Genomic DNA, 18018 nt, shown 5'->3' on the forward strand with positions numbered 1-18018 from the left:
GAGGGGGCGCCTCAGGGCGAGGGCTCGGCGACGGGGAAGGGCGCAAGGTGGAAGTTTCACCTAGGGTGTGGAACATCCTTGCACCGGCCCCAATTACAACCCTAAGATTGTAATTTCTCAAGTTCAGTCTAATTCTCTACAATGGTAGCATACAAGTGTATTCTAAGCTGTTTCGAGTTCTTGCTGGTTTTCTTATTCTAATGAAACATCTTTCTTTATTCCATAGTTATATTTTTAATTGTTTAGTTGCTTGTAAAGCTGTGACATTTTTGACCCAGCATTCAACTGTGCACCAAATTTTTCCTGTTGGGTTTGGAGTAGGGGAGGAGGATTAGGAGATGCTTTACTGTGTAACACTGTTTGAACTGCAACTCGCTGCCTGCTGACAGGTGAGGAAGTAGTTGTCAACCAGATTTAAAGTTACTGTCATGTTTACACAGCCACACAGAAGAGGTTGAGAGAGGGCAATGTTGTTTTTGTTCATTTGTTTTTTAATTAAATACCAACAGCTACTGGACCATAACAACACCCTTTAGTTATCATTTGTGTTTTAGATTTGCATCTTTTTAAAGATGTTTAAGTCTCTTTTCATGTCAACAAGTGTCTTCCCATATGCTGCTCATCAATTTCTTCAAAGATTAATGCACTGACACTTCTCACTTTGAGGCCAGATTTGTAGAGGTTGATACAGATAGGTACCTACTGGGATTATCAAAAGCACCTTGGCATCAAACTCCTGGGCACCTAGCTACTTTTGAAAATCCCACTATGTTTTTGACATAAAAAGCAACTTCAGCATCTCAGAAAAGATGCACATTGCAAACATTAATGATAACTAATGTCCACCATGTGGCTGTGTAATCATGACAGTATCTTTAGTTCTGGCCCTTGGTTCTTACATAGCCAGCTAGCTTTTATTTTCCATTTTGCTTACGTAACTATTAGGGATGTGCCAAAATATCTGGATATGTTAAATGTTTGCTTTTAGATGTGAAAGTTGCTGCTAAAATTGAGAAAGGTGCTGCTTCCATAATCAATGTATTCAGTAAAATGCTAGATTTCTTTTGGCTGTGAAGTGTCCTGAAGGACTAGATCCAAGCTTTAACAATTTTAACGAAAATTTTGCTGGCGCTTGATGATACATGCAGGAAGCCAGAGAGATTGTATGAAGTCTCTGAAATAGTTGGGCATGAAAAAAATTGAAGCACCTCGGAATCTGAATTTGGAGAGACTTTGACCTCAATCACCGTGGCAATCAAAGGATGTTCTTCTTTTCTTCTTTCAATGGAGTTTGAAATCTTGAGTTTTGTGTGAGCAGTTCTTCCAGAACCTAAGCTTGGCATTGTCATGAACCATTACACCAATATGAGGCTGAGTATTACATTACATTTCAATGTGTGCATATTTGAATGAGAATGTAAAAAGCGCATACCACCCCCACACACACCCTTAGGGCCAGATGCAGTGCTGCAGGTATTTCAGTCCTTAATTTCCACAACTGGATTGACAATAGGTTTAATAAGGTTTTTATTATCAAACAGTGCCCTCCCCTCCCCTTTCTGGGGGTCTTATTTATTAACAGCAAGTTCAACAACAACATAAGAGACTTTTCCTTTGGCCCTCCTCTCCGTTTAATGTCACCCATCCAGCTGAGCTCTGGTAGCCTTCTATTAAGTCCTGGTGCTTGTTAGACAATAAGCTGCCAGCCAGCCACCTAGGCAATTCATTTACTAACAGGTGAGCCAAGAAGGGCTTGTTCACTTTAAAAAAAACGATCACTGGTAGCCTTGGCCAGCCACCCTGGAACACAGAACATGGGAAGTTTATTAAATGTATCGACTCTTTTTTAAACGTTATTTACAGTGTTAAGAGCAGTGGTTCTTAAATACACAGTGTTTAGCTATGATCGAAAAATGCAAAAAGCCTATTAGCTGAGCTACCAGAGCTCCTTTTTTTAACTTCACATTAATGGGTGTGGTAGCAGTGCCTTGATGCTGTAGGTGCTGAGTTTGAATATCACTTATGATTTCTATATGTGAAATGATCAACTGTAGTGTGTAACTATGCACAGTCACAGATTATTGGAATGTAACATTTAATCAAAACTTTGGCAACTTTTATCTGATACAGGATTTGCAAGTCTGTTGCCATAGAGTATTTATATTTAAAGTTCCTGGTAATTGAGTACTATACAATGAACATGTTAATGTGTCTGGAAAGCGATGTTTGTTTGTGCAGCACTAGCATTTCAGGAAGCCATGAAAAACAATTCATATGCATCTTTGTTTTTAAGTAGCATGGATGGTGTCTAATAATGTTTAAGTAGGCTAATTATGTCAACAGCAGATAGGCAACCTTTCCTTTCTTGAGGCCTGTGGCAGATTTAGAGAGCAAAAAAGACAGAGGCATACAAAGACAAATAAAGTGTAAATCATGCAGAATATCTTAATCAGCCTCTTGTGAACTGCCTGGATGGTATAAATAGGCAACTTGATATACAGCAAGCATCTATAACCTATGGGAAAGTGCCATTGCCAGTAGCTAATGAGTAGAGTAATTGCTCCCTGCCTCTAGTAAAATCAGCTTTATTTTTAGGGCTGCCTGAAGGCTTTTGACAGTCAGGGTTCTGACATTTGAAACTGTAGGCCCAAGGTTTAAACAAACACATCTTCAGGTTGAACTTCGACTGCACAGAATAATTCACCAGAAATTTAATCACTTTAATGCCTATTTATGTACGGCATACGTCCCCTAATGTAGCCTCCATATGGTCCTATGTCATATTAGTTAAATCCTACTGCTTCAGTGAAACACCAGTGATAATGATGGAGTGAATTTAGGAGCACAAACTGTGTTTTACACCAGTTTGAGTCACACAGCTAAATCCTCATACACTGGAATAAGTTGCCTGGGGAGGTTGTGGAAACTGCATCTCTGGTGATATTTAAGAGTAAGTTAGATAAATGTCTATCAGGGATGGTCTAGACAGCATTTGGACCTACCATGAGGGCAGGGGACTGGACTCGATGACCTCTCGAGGTCCCTTCCAGTCCTAGAATCTATGAATCTATAATTTGAAGGTCTATCAGTGAAACATATGGCACTGGGTCTGCATGAGGTGCAAGAAAAATCAAAACAGACGACAATAACTTTCTGTTGCTGGATCTTGCCTTTTAAAGAGGTTCAACAACACACACCTAGAAGAATTCAGATAGGAATTCAACCAAAGAGTCTGTAGAGCACTTTCAAAGTGGTACCTATATCACAAGACCGCATGAACATAGTAATTAAAGCAGTTCTTGGTTTTGATTTCAATTATTTCTAAAAGAAAATACAGTTTTCCTTTTCCACTCTCTTTCTGATGTATCATCTTCTGGAGTGTGCCATCATGCACCCAACCATAGTGACCATGCCATTATTTCTATTTTCAAAATCAGAGGCTTTGTTGCAGCCAAGGTTATGTCTTTACATCTCCTTAATTATCCCAGGGAAGCAGCATTTTAAAATGTCATTAAGAATTTTCCACTCTGTCAGTATGTTAACTTTAACATGCATTGTATGCCATACTTTAATACTTCAGGCTGATTCAAATTCCAGGAAAAGTCATAGATGCACATAGCAGAAACCTCCTGCTGTGTTGTTCTCACTGGTAGTTCACCATCACACATGGTACCCTAATTCAGTATCAAATCTACAAAGTAGAAATACAGAATGTAAAGGAAAAAAATGCAGGTACTGTACTTCTAGCTAATTGCATACTAGTTACTGGTTATTTATATTTCTTTAAATCGTTCAAGAAAATGAGACTGTGGAAGTTCATAGGCATTTCCTATTTCTAAAATTGATCCCTAAAATCTTTTTCTAGACACTCCTAAATGAGGAACTATTCAGGAGAGTCGTAGCCCCATATGTTGTTAGACTATTTTGACAACAACCAATTTGTAGATCTTTCTGTTTTATGGTTTTAAATACAAGTGCATTACAAAACATTCAGTTCTTTTTTCTCTTTCATTTTGTCTGGATCCCAGTAAGGGCAGTCAGGGTCAAGGGTCAGAGAAGGGGAAAAACTGAGACTGGGAGTTCTAGAGGAGTTCGTAATCAGATCCACGCAGGGTTGATACCAAGTGTTAGCATCAGGTTTCAGGGTCTGAGTCAGGAGGCAAAGTCCAAGTCAAGTCAAAGTTAAGCCAGGAATTCAAGAGCAAGGAGCTGGAACAGTTGTGACTGGTACTGAATATCTGCATTGTTGCCTGGACAAGTCCTAGAATGTCCCTTGAGTTTATATAGGGCAGAGAGAGCCAACTGGGAGCAATGAGGCTGCTGTCCATCAGACCCTTGAGGTGGAACTTTCCACGGTCTGTGTCCACAGCAGATCATGGGAAGTGGAGCACAAGGTGGTTACAGCTTCTGTTGGTGGCAGCCTGGAGATGTCAGTTGCCTAGCAGGTCTACAGGTCTGAGTTCTAGATTTGTGGAGCCCTACACAGTCAAAGCTTGTTTAATATGCACGTGACTTATATGTTGCCAACCTTATGATTCATTGTGGGTCACTTATACACAAACACTGGGAATACTTGCTGCTCTTACTATAACAGCAAGAATGCGGATAACTTCACTGAATTTTAAGCTCTGATCAGAATATTTTAGAAAACATTTTTCCAAATATTTTGTGAACAGAAATGTGCTAGCACTCGATATTTTGTCACTGTTGTTATAATTATATTTTTTGGTATTTATTTTCCATTGTCTCTTCCTGCCACACTGACACTTTTAATATACACAGGCAATATCTTCCAGTGATTGCCATTAGGAAATATGACAGGAGTACTTGTAAGCTTTCACGCTGCAATGGCTGCCACTGAGCTGCTTGTATGTGCCAGGCTGAACATTTTAATACCACACTCTGTCTCTCCATGTTTTGAGCTTACAGAGATTAGCCTAAACAAAAATCCCCAAATCCAAATGCTCTTGAACTGCAGAGCAGTTTGGGATCCTGAACTACACTTTAGGGTTGTTTATAATTAGCTGAACCAGAGATTTTTATCCAAATCCCATTGAATGGTAAGGGATTTGAAATTAACATATTCTGTACTCAGTTCACTGTAATGACGCATCGTGGTAGATGCAATTATTTCTGTTGGCGTTTCTAAAAACAATAGTTCTGATAAATATGCTATTTTAATCATCCAGTCACTTTCATATTTACCTTTATGCTTTGCCAGATGTCATAATCAGTTACCTATTCAAGCATCCGTTATGCCATCTCTGCCAAGGAATAATGTTTTAAGGTCATATCTGCAGTAGTTGACCTTGCAGTTGATGCATACTCTGGAGATTCACTTTAGCAGTGGGGGAATTTAATGTCTATCTTTGTGTTTCTGTGACTTTTACTGCTGTTTTCTCCCTCCCACTTTGCATTAATATTGATCTACATTTCACTGTATGTGATGTAATGATGACATTAGAAGACAAAACATTGTTTTTACTGAAGGTCATAAAGACTCATCACAGAAGTGATTGGAAATAATGAATGAATTATCCTCAATATTTATTTTCACCAAGCTGTAATTGTAACCCAGCATTCATTTGCTTATGAATGAAAACCATACATGCTCATTCCAAAAATAATAGCAAGGCCTTGTTTACAGATTTTTTTGTTATCAGATATAATTTGTGTATGCCTGATACACTGAAGGAGATGCAATTTGAAAATATGTTGTTTGCATAACAATGTTATACAGAGCGTTAAGAAGAACAGAATCAATAATCTGCTTCAGATTTCTAATTATTGCCCATAAATGTATGACATAGACAGAAAAATGTTAGTATATAAAGCAATCAGAAGGGTTGGCTGACACATGGTCGAGTAAAACGTGAAACCTGCTAAAATAGTTATGAATTGGCAACGTGCCTTGGGATAGAGACACCGGGGAGCAATGTTAAACACTTCATCATTCTTGCCCTCCAGTTCTGATGTCTCTGATTTCTTCTTTATTGATTTCAACTAAAGAAAATATAGAGGTGTATAGAGATGACCCATTTTGTTGACAGATACACGTGTTACTCTCATACTGCCAGCAAATAGTTTAGACATCAGGAATAATGGCTGGTAGACAACAGATGAACACAATTTCCTGTGATTTCCAAAGCTTTTTTGTGAATCAGAGGACAGAAGTTAAAGACACAATCCACTTTCATAGTCACTCTGTTGTTTGTGTATTATTACCATTATTACCATTTTTTGTCAGTCCCTAAAAATTACTGAGTTATTTTTGCTTCATGGAAGTCTCTATATCTTTTCAACAAAACTCATTTTCATTTTTTTATTGCCTGAGTTATGAGCCTGACCTGCTCATGTTGAACCTAATTCCACCACTGACCTTCAACTTATGTAGTCATTTGACATCATTGTAATATGAATGTAAAATATCATAGTTCTGATTTGACAGCATTTTATATGCATTTGACACTGGGGTAAAATGACTGCCCAAGTTGTTGGGCAGTGGTGAATTAGACCCATCGACACCACCACCGTCCTAAAATAATGGTGCACAACAATAGCATCTGAAACCATGAGCAACTGTTACACTATGCTGCTAATGTCATTCAGTCCAGTTCATAAAACAATCATGCCCAACTGGCTCAGGACTTCCACTGTTTACTCAGAAAATATGGTCTTTTCAGGTTAGGTTTTGGCTTTGGAGATGTATGAAATCCCACTTGCTTCATACTCAACTAGTCACTTTTGCAAACTACTCACTAAAAAGTTGTTAACTAGAAATGTAAAGAGAGCACCCAGCTTCAAAGAGAAAATTATGTATTTTCTTATGAGAGTATATAGCAGAGGCATTCAGTATACTTGCCAGGGCACAAACCATGTCTTGTTATTTTGTTTTATACAGTAGTTAGATTGTAAACTCTTTGGGGCAAGGGATGTCATTTGTGTGTGCACATTGCTCAGCTCAGTGGGGCCCTGATCCTAACTTGGGGCCTTCTAGGTGCTACCAGAATCCAAACAATAATAAATAATCAATGCTCTCTGAATGCAACCAAAAATATTCACTGAACAAACTATTCAATTAAAAGTGGCACATTTTTCCTAATAATATATTTTGGCAAACACTATTCAATCAGCTTTGCAGATAAGGAAAGTAGCACATATAGAGTATTCAGAACCCATATGTGAAAGACATTTTTTCCTGTGCCTATCTGCCTTTACCATGAGTAGTGTCTTTTATGTTCCTGCCTGAAAACCAGAGATGATTATTTCTTTGAAATCAGCGAGGTACAGTCTGAACAATTCAGAACCCAAACATCTGGACTTGCTGTATACAGGTTATGATTAGGGCTATGCAGGGAACAGTCTACGTGTCTTGTCAGAATTTTTGAGATTTCAAACATTTTCCTGTCCCAATTCAAGTCTTAAACTCAGCCACTACTCCAGAATAAAGTGACTATTCCCAGTGGAAGTCAGAAGAAGCCAGTAGTGAACACAGTAGTTCACCAGCAAGAAACAATGCACTCCCCAGAATATTTTGGTAGCCCTAATGGAGAGAATCAAGAACAGCAGCTCTAAATATGAGGCAAAGCTGAGTTCACAGCTTTTACAACTAAACCAAGAGTGTAAGCTATGTTCTCCAGCTAAAAGCTTACTTAGAAACCACCTGCAGTTGTGAGTACCTTCTATTCTGCTCTCTTCCCAACGTGCTCCTCTTATTCCTTGAGCTATCACAAGGGATCAGATTTTTAAGTTTTATAAAAACCTAAGACCAGAGATGGGATCAGATCTTCAGCTGATATAAACTGATATACACCTCTACCCCACTATAATGCGACCCGATATAACATGAATTTGGATATAACATGGTAAAGCAGTGCTCCGGGGGGGTGGGGCTGCGCACTCCGGCAGATCAAAGCAAGTTCAATATAATGAAGTTTCACCTTTAATGCAGTAAGATTTTTTGGCTCCCGAGCACAGTATTATATCGGGGTAAAGGTGTAGTTCCAGTGTCTTCATTGGAGCTTATACCACCTAAGGATCTGCCCCATGGTCTCAGGAGGCCACGCTTCAGGTTTGATTCCTGGTCTACAGAACTGTTGAGTTCTGTTTTACTCTTTCTAGATTACCTCTGCTCACTTAAGTTTAGATTGAAATGAAAATTACTATCATGCAAAAATATAAAACTGGATTCATAATGATCTATCTAGTACTTAGGAGCTAAGACCCTTTAAAAAAATCTAACTTTCTGCATGAACAAAAACATAATATTAGTCTGAAAATTCAAAGTTAATATTATACTTTTAGCAAAATAAAAAATATGGAAATGGAAAGTTATCCAATCAATGTTAACTGTGACCCTGTCTCCTGGTGACTTTCCTCCTTGCGTTCTTTTCACACCTTTCTTGTAAGACAAACATTTCAATTAAGGAGATTTTTTTAATCAAGACTTTGCAGGTTGTGAAGTTCTTGGAGTCAAGGAACATTGAAATACATGGCTGTCTTTTGATTTATATGGGTATGATATATGAGATTCCTCTTCCAACCTTTGTTCTGGTTGGTAAGTTACTTAATTATTGCAACAGTCTGGAAAAGGATTAAGATAAGATGATGATAGGTCTATTTTAGTTAGTTATTTTAGTTATTAAAAATAAAATGTTTAACACTTAAAACTCCATGTACTTTTAGGGAATTTTCCCTAAGAATTATCCTGAATGTGGTCATTTTTGCTTAAGAAATATTTAAAAAACCTGGCTCTTTCTGTTGATTATGTATGGCCTCAAAGAAGGCAGAAGTAGAGTGCTCTAATAAATGTACATGAGTTTAGGTTTACAACGACAATCATTTTAGATGATTTCAATGACAGAGTTGGTAGTGATTATGCATCATGGGCCAATGCAATAGGTTTTCACAAAGTTGGTAACACAAACTCTAACAGTTTGCTACTGCTTTCTGAATGCACTATGTACAACCTGGTCATCACAAACACAGAGTTTCAACAGGCCAAGTATAACATGGTCTGGATGCACCCTCGTTCAAAACAGTGGCACATAATTTATTATGATATTTTACAGTGAAGGGATCTCTGCAATGCCAGACTCACTTGGGTCGTGAGAGATGCTGACTGTGGATTAGATTGTAGACATGTGAGAAGTCAAATGTCCCTCCCTTTTGCTCTCAAGCAACATAGATAGTGATTCAAGTCAGTGAAGAAAATCAATATTTCAAGCCTGGAAAACTGTGACACAGTCTGAATTCTAACTAAAACTCATGGAAGCCTATTCCCTCAATAGCAGAAGCCTCTGCTGATGTTGAGACAGCGTGGAATCATTTTTAGGGTATAACTTATAATAGGACTGCTGAAGTTCCCAGTTTTGTTGAGGAAAAATCAGGTCTCGTTTGATGAAAATAACCCCAAAATATATTGGCTCTTGAATTCACTGCATGCCATCCATTAAGCCTATATAGTGGACAAGAATTCAGCAACTAGGAAGGCTGAATATCATCGTGCAAAACAGATGGTTCAGACCAGAATTCAGCAAATGAAAAACCAGTGGTGAGAAAAGAAAGCAGTGAAGTTACAACTGGCAGGAGACCTCAAAGACACCAAAAGTTTTTTTGCTGTCCTTCATGCAGTAGAAATAATTAATTCTCTTCCACAACATTTGTTAAAAAGAACTTGCACTAGTCCCACCTTGTATGTGACCATGGCAGCACCTGAGCAGATGTCACAAGGGAAAGCACCTAGACCAGATGGCATTCCAGCAGAGATCTATAAGCAGAATGGTTACCTTGCTGCGAGACACCTCGCATGGCCCTTCTGTGGTATCAAAAGCAAAAGTCGTTGCCACAGGACTTGAAAGATGCCAGCATTGTCCATCCCTATAAACATAAGGGTGGTAGGGCAAACTGTGATAACTAACATGGCATTTCCTTACTCTGTTGCTGGGAAAATTCTTGCAAGGGTCATATTGAATATACTTGTGGATACCATCATCTTGAATCTCAGTGTAGATTTCAGTTTAGATGGGAGCACTATAAGACTTGATCTTCACAGCCCATCAGCTTCAGGAAAAGTGCCAGGAGCAAAACTATGGTCTTTATATGGTGTTCATCGACTTAGATAATGCTTTTGACTCTGTAAAGTGTGAGAGAATCTGGAAACTTTTGTTCATATTTGGGTGTCTTGCAGAGTTTATTTCTGTCATTTGGTCTTATGATGGCCAGAGTGGGGGAAAATTGTGAGGTATCTGATCCCTTTCCAGTTACTAATGATACCACACATTCTTACATTCTTTTCCATCCTTTTTTTTGGCTATGCTTATGGATGTCTATCATTAGTAGAGGAGTATTTATCCAGTTCTGCAGTGATGGGAAGCTGTTTAATCTGTAAGACTTTCATGCTTGCACAAAAGTGGCAGATTTACTCTTTAAGGAGCTTTTATTTGTTGATGACTGTGCCCTGGTTGCTCACGCAATTGATGACATTCAGTTTAGAACTGATCACTTTACTCGTGCAGTCAATCATTTTGGTTTTACATTCAGCCTAAAGAGAGCTGAAGTACTGTACAAATGTGTGCTGAGGGATCCAATTATGTCTATCCAATTATGAAGATCAACATCACTCCTCTCAAGTCCGTGGAGATGTTTTCCTACCTAGGGAATGTGCTGTCACAGAATGCCGCAATTGATGAGATTACCTATTGCATAGCCAAGGACAGCTCTGCATTTGGAATGCTGTCACACCACCTATGAAATGATAGAGGTGTCAGAATAAATACCAAGCTAAATGTCTATTGGACAGTCATGCTTACAATGCTTCTATATTGTTGTGAGACCTGGACAACACATTGCTCACACATTAGCAAATTTGTTCTGTTCCATATGCACAGTTTTAGCATAAAGCAAAGATACAACAGTCTACAATGGTCATGGATAATCCTGTTAGTCCGACATGTAACCATGATTGTGGTTTTTGTATTGGTCTGACCTCACATGTTGTACGTCAACATTGATGTGAGACTCTAACACAGGGGTCAGCAACTTTTTGGAAGTGGTGTGCCGAGTCTTCATTTATTCACTTTAATTTAAGGTTTTGCATGCTGGTAATACATTTTAATATTTTTAGAAGGTCTGTTTCTGTAAGTCTATATATTATATAACTAAACTATTGTTGTATTGTAAAATAAACAAGATTTTCAAAATGTTTAAGAAGCTTAATTTAAAATTAAATTAAAATGTTGATCTTACGCCGCCAGCCCGCTCAACCCACTGCTGGTCTGGGATTCTGTTCACCTCGGCTGGCAGCGGGCTGTGCGGGGCTGGCGGCCGGGACCCCAGACCGGTAGTGGGCTGCCGTTCAGTTGGCCTATCCACTGGCTCCTGCCAGTCGGGATCCCAGCTGCCCGACCCGCTCAGCCCACTGCCGGTCTTGGGTTCCAGCCCTGCCCACATACAGTGGGTTCCTACCTTCTCCTTGGTTTTGCCCCATTCTGTTGCTCTCTCTGCACTGAGCTGAGGGTGGGAGTGCACTGAGCACAGGGCTGGGGGTGAAGGGTCTGGCCAGGAGCTAGAATGAGGGAGGGGGCTCAGGGTTGGGGCAGGAGATTTAGGTGTGGGGCACTTACCTGAGCAGCTACCATTTGGTGCGAGGGGTGCAGGTGGGAATGTGGGAGGGTGCAAGAGTCAGGATGTGGGGGGTGCATGGAGTGTAGGGGGGCTGGGTATGTGAGGAGGTGCAGGTGTCAGGGCTGTGGTCGTGGGGGGTGAAGGAGTCAAGCAGAGGGCTGTGTGTGTAGGAGGGGGGTACAGGGCTCAGGGCAGGGGCCTGGTGGGGGTAGGGCTGCGGGGCTCAGGGCAGAGGACTAAGGGTGTGGGGGGTGTCAGGGAAGAGGGCTGGGTGTGTGTGGAGGGGTCAGGGAAGAGGGCTGGGAGGGTGTGAGGTGGGGATCAGGGCAGGGGGCTGAAGGGGCTATGCCCCTGTTCCACCCCCCTTTCCTCAAGGCCCTGCCTCTGCTTCTCTGCCTCCACTGGGAGCAGCGAGCATACTGACTCTGCTCCTTCCTGACCCTTTCCCTCACAAGGGCCATCAGCTGATCCGCTGGCAGGGAGGGAGGGAGGGGATGGAGAGGCGGAGGAGGGGCAGGAACTCAGCACACTACGGGAAGAGGCAGGGGAGCCGGCAGGACAAAGCTTCTGTCCCCTGCCCTTTGCCTTTTTGCAGCAGGGAGAGTGGAGGGCGGAGAAGAGTGGGCCAGGCTGGGCTGGGCAGGATTTTTAATGGCACGCTGCTGCCTGCTGGGACTCCGGCAGGCAGCAGCGTGCCATTAAAAAACATCTTTGGCACACATGCCATAGGTTGCCGACCTCTGCTCTAACATCATGATGATCACCATGTAGTGCATCTATTAGAGCAAGGCAGTCTAGTTAGATCACATCTCAATTTCTAATCTAGAGTCACTGATGCAGTGGAAATATGCGTATTTTTGAGGCTAGGATTGTATCTTGGTTTTCTATTTTCTGTAGGTAGCAACAATAACATTCCTTGTGTGAACTTCAAAGGTTAATTTCCATATATTAGCATTCATTTGCTCTGTTGTGGTGGGTTTTTGCTTTGTTTTGTTAAAGAGAACGTAAACTTTGAATTTCCAAGATTTCTAATATTTTATTATTAAGAGAAACTGCAACATTCTCTCAAGATATTTTTTTACTTTTAAGTAATTGACAGAAACTCAGAACCTTACCTCCATCTTAACAAATTGAGTGAGGTCCATCCTAAATCATGATTTGGCAATTCAAGGGGTGTTTGTGACTCAAAGGAAATAATAGGTTTCTGCAAGTGACAAACAAGACTGTTACTATTCTGACGGAATACTGTGCCAGTCAAATATATGAAGGGGTAAGTGCTGACATGATATCTAATCTTCTCTACTCTTTCATTTCTAACTCAGTCACAGTCTAGGGGGCAAGGCTAGAGTAGAAACAGTTTAAGTGGTAATATGTAAAATAAACTTTAATCATGTCGGATATCTGTAATACTAGTGTTTTCCGCAGATGCGCTATAGAATGGTAGTGTAATAATGGGTATTGCCTGGGAGAAAGATAATACTTAAATTTATTTTGCCTGCCCAGAATCTGAGAAACACAAGATTATTTTGTAGGATTGCCAAATTCATCTTCACAAACCTGGGAGGCACAGAGTCAGTCCAGATGAGGACAGTGAGTAAAGATGGAGATTGTGCGGCCTCTGTGTGCCTGCAGGTTTTTGAAAGCCCCATAAGTTTCTGAGCACGCTCTGCTCCCATTAACTTGTGGGATAAGGCCTAATCACAGACAGGCCCAGCTCCAGGTTTTTTGCCGCCCCAAAAGGTGAAGGGGTGGGGGGGAACCACGATTGGCAGCACTTTGGTGGTTGCTCTACTGCCGCCGCTTCATTCTTCAGGGTAATTCGGTGGCAGGTCCTTCCCTCTGAGAGGGACTGAGGGAATTGCCTGGAAGACCTGGATGTGCCACCCCCTTCCATGGGCCGCCCCAAGCACCAGCTTGCTGCGCTGATGCCTGGAGCCGGCCCTGATGACAGAAAACCTCTAAGCATGAAGATATCCTTTTCACAGTCACTTGCTACCAGTAAACAATAGCACTTAGAAACAGAGTAGCTACACCTGCAGGAAGAGCTGTCACCGAAATCAAGTCTGTTCAGAACATATTCTAATCTAGAATGTGTGGGCAATTACAATTAGTCAGTCAATAAATGGAAATACGCTGAGACAACTAGAAATTGAAAAGAACATCCTGGCTCCCAAATATCAGATCAGGAGGGAATTTCTTCCTCTGCTTAATCATGAGTCAAGGTGGACTAAGAGAGTTAAAAAAAAGGAAAAAAGTCTTGTAAAAATGGTCTTGGGAGTGAGGTATTTTTTATCCAGAACTTAGGGGACAGTCCTGAGATGGGATGCTATTTGTGAATGCTGGATCTTTCTCATAGCTAGGGAGTACTCTGAGAAACTGTTTTAAGGCAAAGGGTAACTCTTCTTAGAAAAGGGATTTTATCTAATATGAAAGTGTAAAGCCTGAATTTGTCTTTGTTTCTTTTCTGTGTAACTTGTATATGTTTGCTTTCCCTTACTATTCCGTCTTTGAATCTGTGATTTTTCTATTAAATAAATGTTTTCTCTGGTGTGCAAACTGTGTGGAGTGTCTGTGCCAAAGAACGCTGATAAATGAGTGGCTGGTTTCACTCCTTTAGTGGTGACAAACCAGAGGGGAATGGTCTAAGTGTCTGGTAATTACAAATTCAGGGGGGATGTATTTGGAGATACTTGGGACTGAAAGGATTGTTGGTGTCACCCTGCAAAGAGTAACTGGGTTGGTGAGAGCAAGAGTGAGACCTTCTGCTTGTGGGCTGCTTATTGGCATCAGGGATCTAAACTATAGCTGTGCAGCACAAAGGCCCCCAAGGTTATCAGGCAGTAGTGACGGAACTGCTTAGTGGTCTGGGTGGTCCCCAGAATGTCACACTGAGATCTGTCATTAGCTATTTCAATGGCTGTTGCCTTTCTATCTTCTCAAAGAGAACCCTCAGCAGAACTGCACATTGCAGCAGGATGGTCATTCCAGGGTTGGCACTGAAAGTAAGAGAGTAGAGTCCAGATAAACAATTGACAAACATAACTCAGCATTTCACTGAGATTGAACAGTATAGCTATATCTGAGCAGGAGCATTAACATGAATAAATAAGATATTTTAGCAACATAAAACAGAAGAGATCAGCCATATTCAGATGTGAAAGCTATAACTAGGACAGTAAATGGCTGGCTGTTAAAAAGTTCAAGTTAAGACACACATAGGGAAAAGTCTTTCTCCCTCAAAGAGCTATCTGAATACTGGGAGAAGCTTGCACTGTCCTTTTAAATAGTTTGTCTGCACTCTGGATTGCTTGGAGTGAAATCCAGGGATGCCCTAGGCATTTTGCTGGCCAGGACAGAAAACATTTTTTGTCCCCTCCTCCCACAGAGTGGCTAAGCAAAAATAAATAAATAAATGGGGAAACAATCAGGAAAACAAACATAAACAAATAGAAAAATCCCACAGCCTCCTATCTCTGGTATGGCACTTCCTGGAATCAGACACTCAGGGCAACCACCTTGTTCACTTGCCCCAAGAATCAGCCCTGCTGTCTTCATTGAAATCAGTTAGCCAGGTTTTCATTCTTGGTTGTTAGAAAGAAAGAAAGAGAAAATTAGTATTATTTTATTATTATTATTTTAATCTTACTTTTTTTGTTCTTTTCATTTCTAGTAAATCATTTTGATCACTGCTTTTCTTCTTGCAGAAGCATTTTTATACTTTCTCCCATGCTATATGTGGCACACATGCCCTGAAAATATTCATAATGTCATGGCTTATAGGAGCATGAGCAATCTCTGTAAGGCATGTTGTTTAGATAGATGAGGTGAGGGCATGGGTTATACACTGAAATTCGTAAATGGTTATTCTTAAACAGATCCCTTCCTGTTTCATGTAGAATCCACAGGCTGCAAGCAAAGAATAAATTCCACAGGGTTTTGAAGAGTTAGGGCCTGAAAGCTGCAGACAAACCTTAGGCTAACCTACTGCTGCTAATCATATGCTGTACCCAAAATCTAGATATAGCCCTAAATATTTAATTGTTTCAATAAACTAAATGAATACAAGAAAAATATTCTCCATTCTCAAATGCATATTTTTCATAACTAGTTTACTTATTAATATAATCCTTTACAGAGGAGGCATGAGTCATTTGTACAAAATCATACTTGAGCTCAAAACTTTCATGAGAGATGGTTATTTTATCCATATACACTTAGTTTTGTATTGTTGTCTCTAAGCAATTTAGCCAAAGTTTTCAAAAGTGACTAGTGCTTGCCCTCTTTAAGTTATCTCAAGTTGACTATCCAAAATCAGTAGTTGCTTTAAAAAAATCTTGGTTTCAGTAAATTATAGCACAATCTCCAGCAAGTATAATGTGTTCAGATATTGATGAGGAAATTTGCTGTTGTACTGATGAGGAATGGGGCACTTCAAAAGTTTTCAAGTGTCATTCAGAGAAACATCCAAAAATTTAGGAGCTGAAACAAACTATCCAAACCTTTTCAGGTCTTGTCTCTTCTTGAATGGTGCTACTGTTCTCCCGTACAACACTTCTGGTAGCAACAAGGCCCAGAAAGATTCCTCAAGTGATTTAAGACAGACTATGCAGGGGGGGTATCCATCAGCCACAGACTCTTAAAGGCCGCTAGCTGCAGGAGTGGGACTGTACATAGAGCAGAGATTAAACTCAGAACTCATCAGAGAATAATACACATTATTTTTTTATGACTGTTTAAATACAGGGGCCTGTATAGGGACCTAGTTTTTGTTATTTTTTCCTTTTACTTCTTGCTCTTTGTGTCGGTGGTTTTTCTCTTTTCTTCTCAGTTTACTGCCCCAAATGGTGTAATCAGGGCCTTGTTTATGGACCATTTGAGACTCCTGAGTAGCACTTTGAATGATGTCCTTGGGTTTAATGCCCTGCAGCCTGATAGGACCAGACTACAAGTGTGGGGTTGGGGTCGGGTGGGAAAATAACAGGATCCCTCAGGCTCAGGTTGGCTTGAGTTAACTCTCCTCCTCCACCTGTCCTTTGGGTGCCCTGCTCCTGCCAGCCCCTGCCACCTCATTGCACCCTGTGTTTGCTGCAGAGGGAGCATGCCAAGCCAAGGAATCCAAGCAGCACTTCCCACTTGCAGCAGGCAGGTAAGATGGCAGCTGGGTTGGGAAGGGGACACAGCCGCTGCTGCATTGAACCGATGGGCAGGAGGAGGAGGCTGCGCTGACTAGGCTGTGGGTTAGGCCTGAAAACTATTCGACTCTGTCATAAACAGATGGTTAAGGGTTAGTGTCTCTTTTACATGTAAAGGGTTAAGAAGCTCAGTAAACCTGGCTGACACCTGACCAGAGGACCAATAGGAGGACAAGATACTTTCAAATCTTGGTGGAGGGAAGTCTTTGTTTGTGCTTTTTTTTTTTGGTTCGTTGTTTGCTCTTGGGGCTAAGAGGGACCAGACGTACACCCAGGCTTTCCCAATCTTTCTGAATCAGTCTTTTATGTTTCAAAATTGTAAGTAGTAGCCAGGCAAGGCGGATTAGTCTTAGGTTTGTCTTCTCAACTTGTGAATGTGTCTTTTTGCTGGAAGGATTTTTACCTCTGTGTGCTGTAACTTTGAATCTAAGGCTGGAGGGGGAGTCCCTCTGGTCTATATGAATCTGAATACCCTGTAAAGCATTTTCCATCCTGATTTTACAGAGATAATTTTTACCTTTTCTTTCTTTAATTAAAAGCTTTCTTTTTAATAACCTGATTGATTTTTCCTTGTTTTAAAATCCAAGGGGTTGAGTCTGAACTCACCAGCGATTGGTGGGGGAGGGGGGGAAAGGAGGAAGGATGGTTAATTCCTCCTTGTTTTAAGATCCAAGGAGTTTGGATCGGTGTGAAGCCTCTCAAGGCAACCCAGAGAGGGGAAAATCTTGGGGGGAAAGGAGGAGGATGGTTAATTTCTCCTTGTTTTAAGACCCAAGGGGTTTGGGTCTAAGTTCCCCAGGGAAGGTTTTGGGGGAACAGAAAGTGTGCCAGACACAGACTTCTGGCTGGTGGCAGCGCACCAGATTTAAGCTAGTAATTAAGCTTAAAAGTGTTCATGCAGGTCCTCACTTTTTGTACCCTAAAGTTCAAAGTGGGGGAAAAACCTTGACAGACTCTCTTAGTGTTGAGTCTGCTTGGGCTGGGTTCAGGGCCTAATTTTAAAGTGCAAGTCGAGCTTTAAAATTAGGCCCAAGCAGACCTCTATCCCAAATGATGTGTTTGGAACCTCCCTTCAGTCTATGAATGGTATGTTTTGGGTCCCCATTAATGGCCTGAATTGCGAGTTTGGGGACCCCTTTAGTGTTTTGTAGATTTCATCGATATCCACTCCAAAACAGGGGAAGGTATTATGGAGGAAGCT

Source organism: Gopherus flavomarginatus, chromosome 7 (genome assembly GCF_025201925.1).
Source record: "Gopherus flavomarginatus isolate rGopFla2 chromosome 7, rGopFla2.mat.asm, whole genome shotgun sequence".
In the NCBI taxonomy this organism is placed as follows: domain Eukaryota; kingdom Metazoa; phylum Chordata; order Testudines; family Testudinidae; genus Gopherus; species Gopherus flavomarginatus.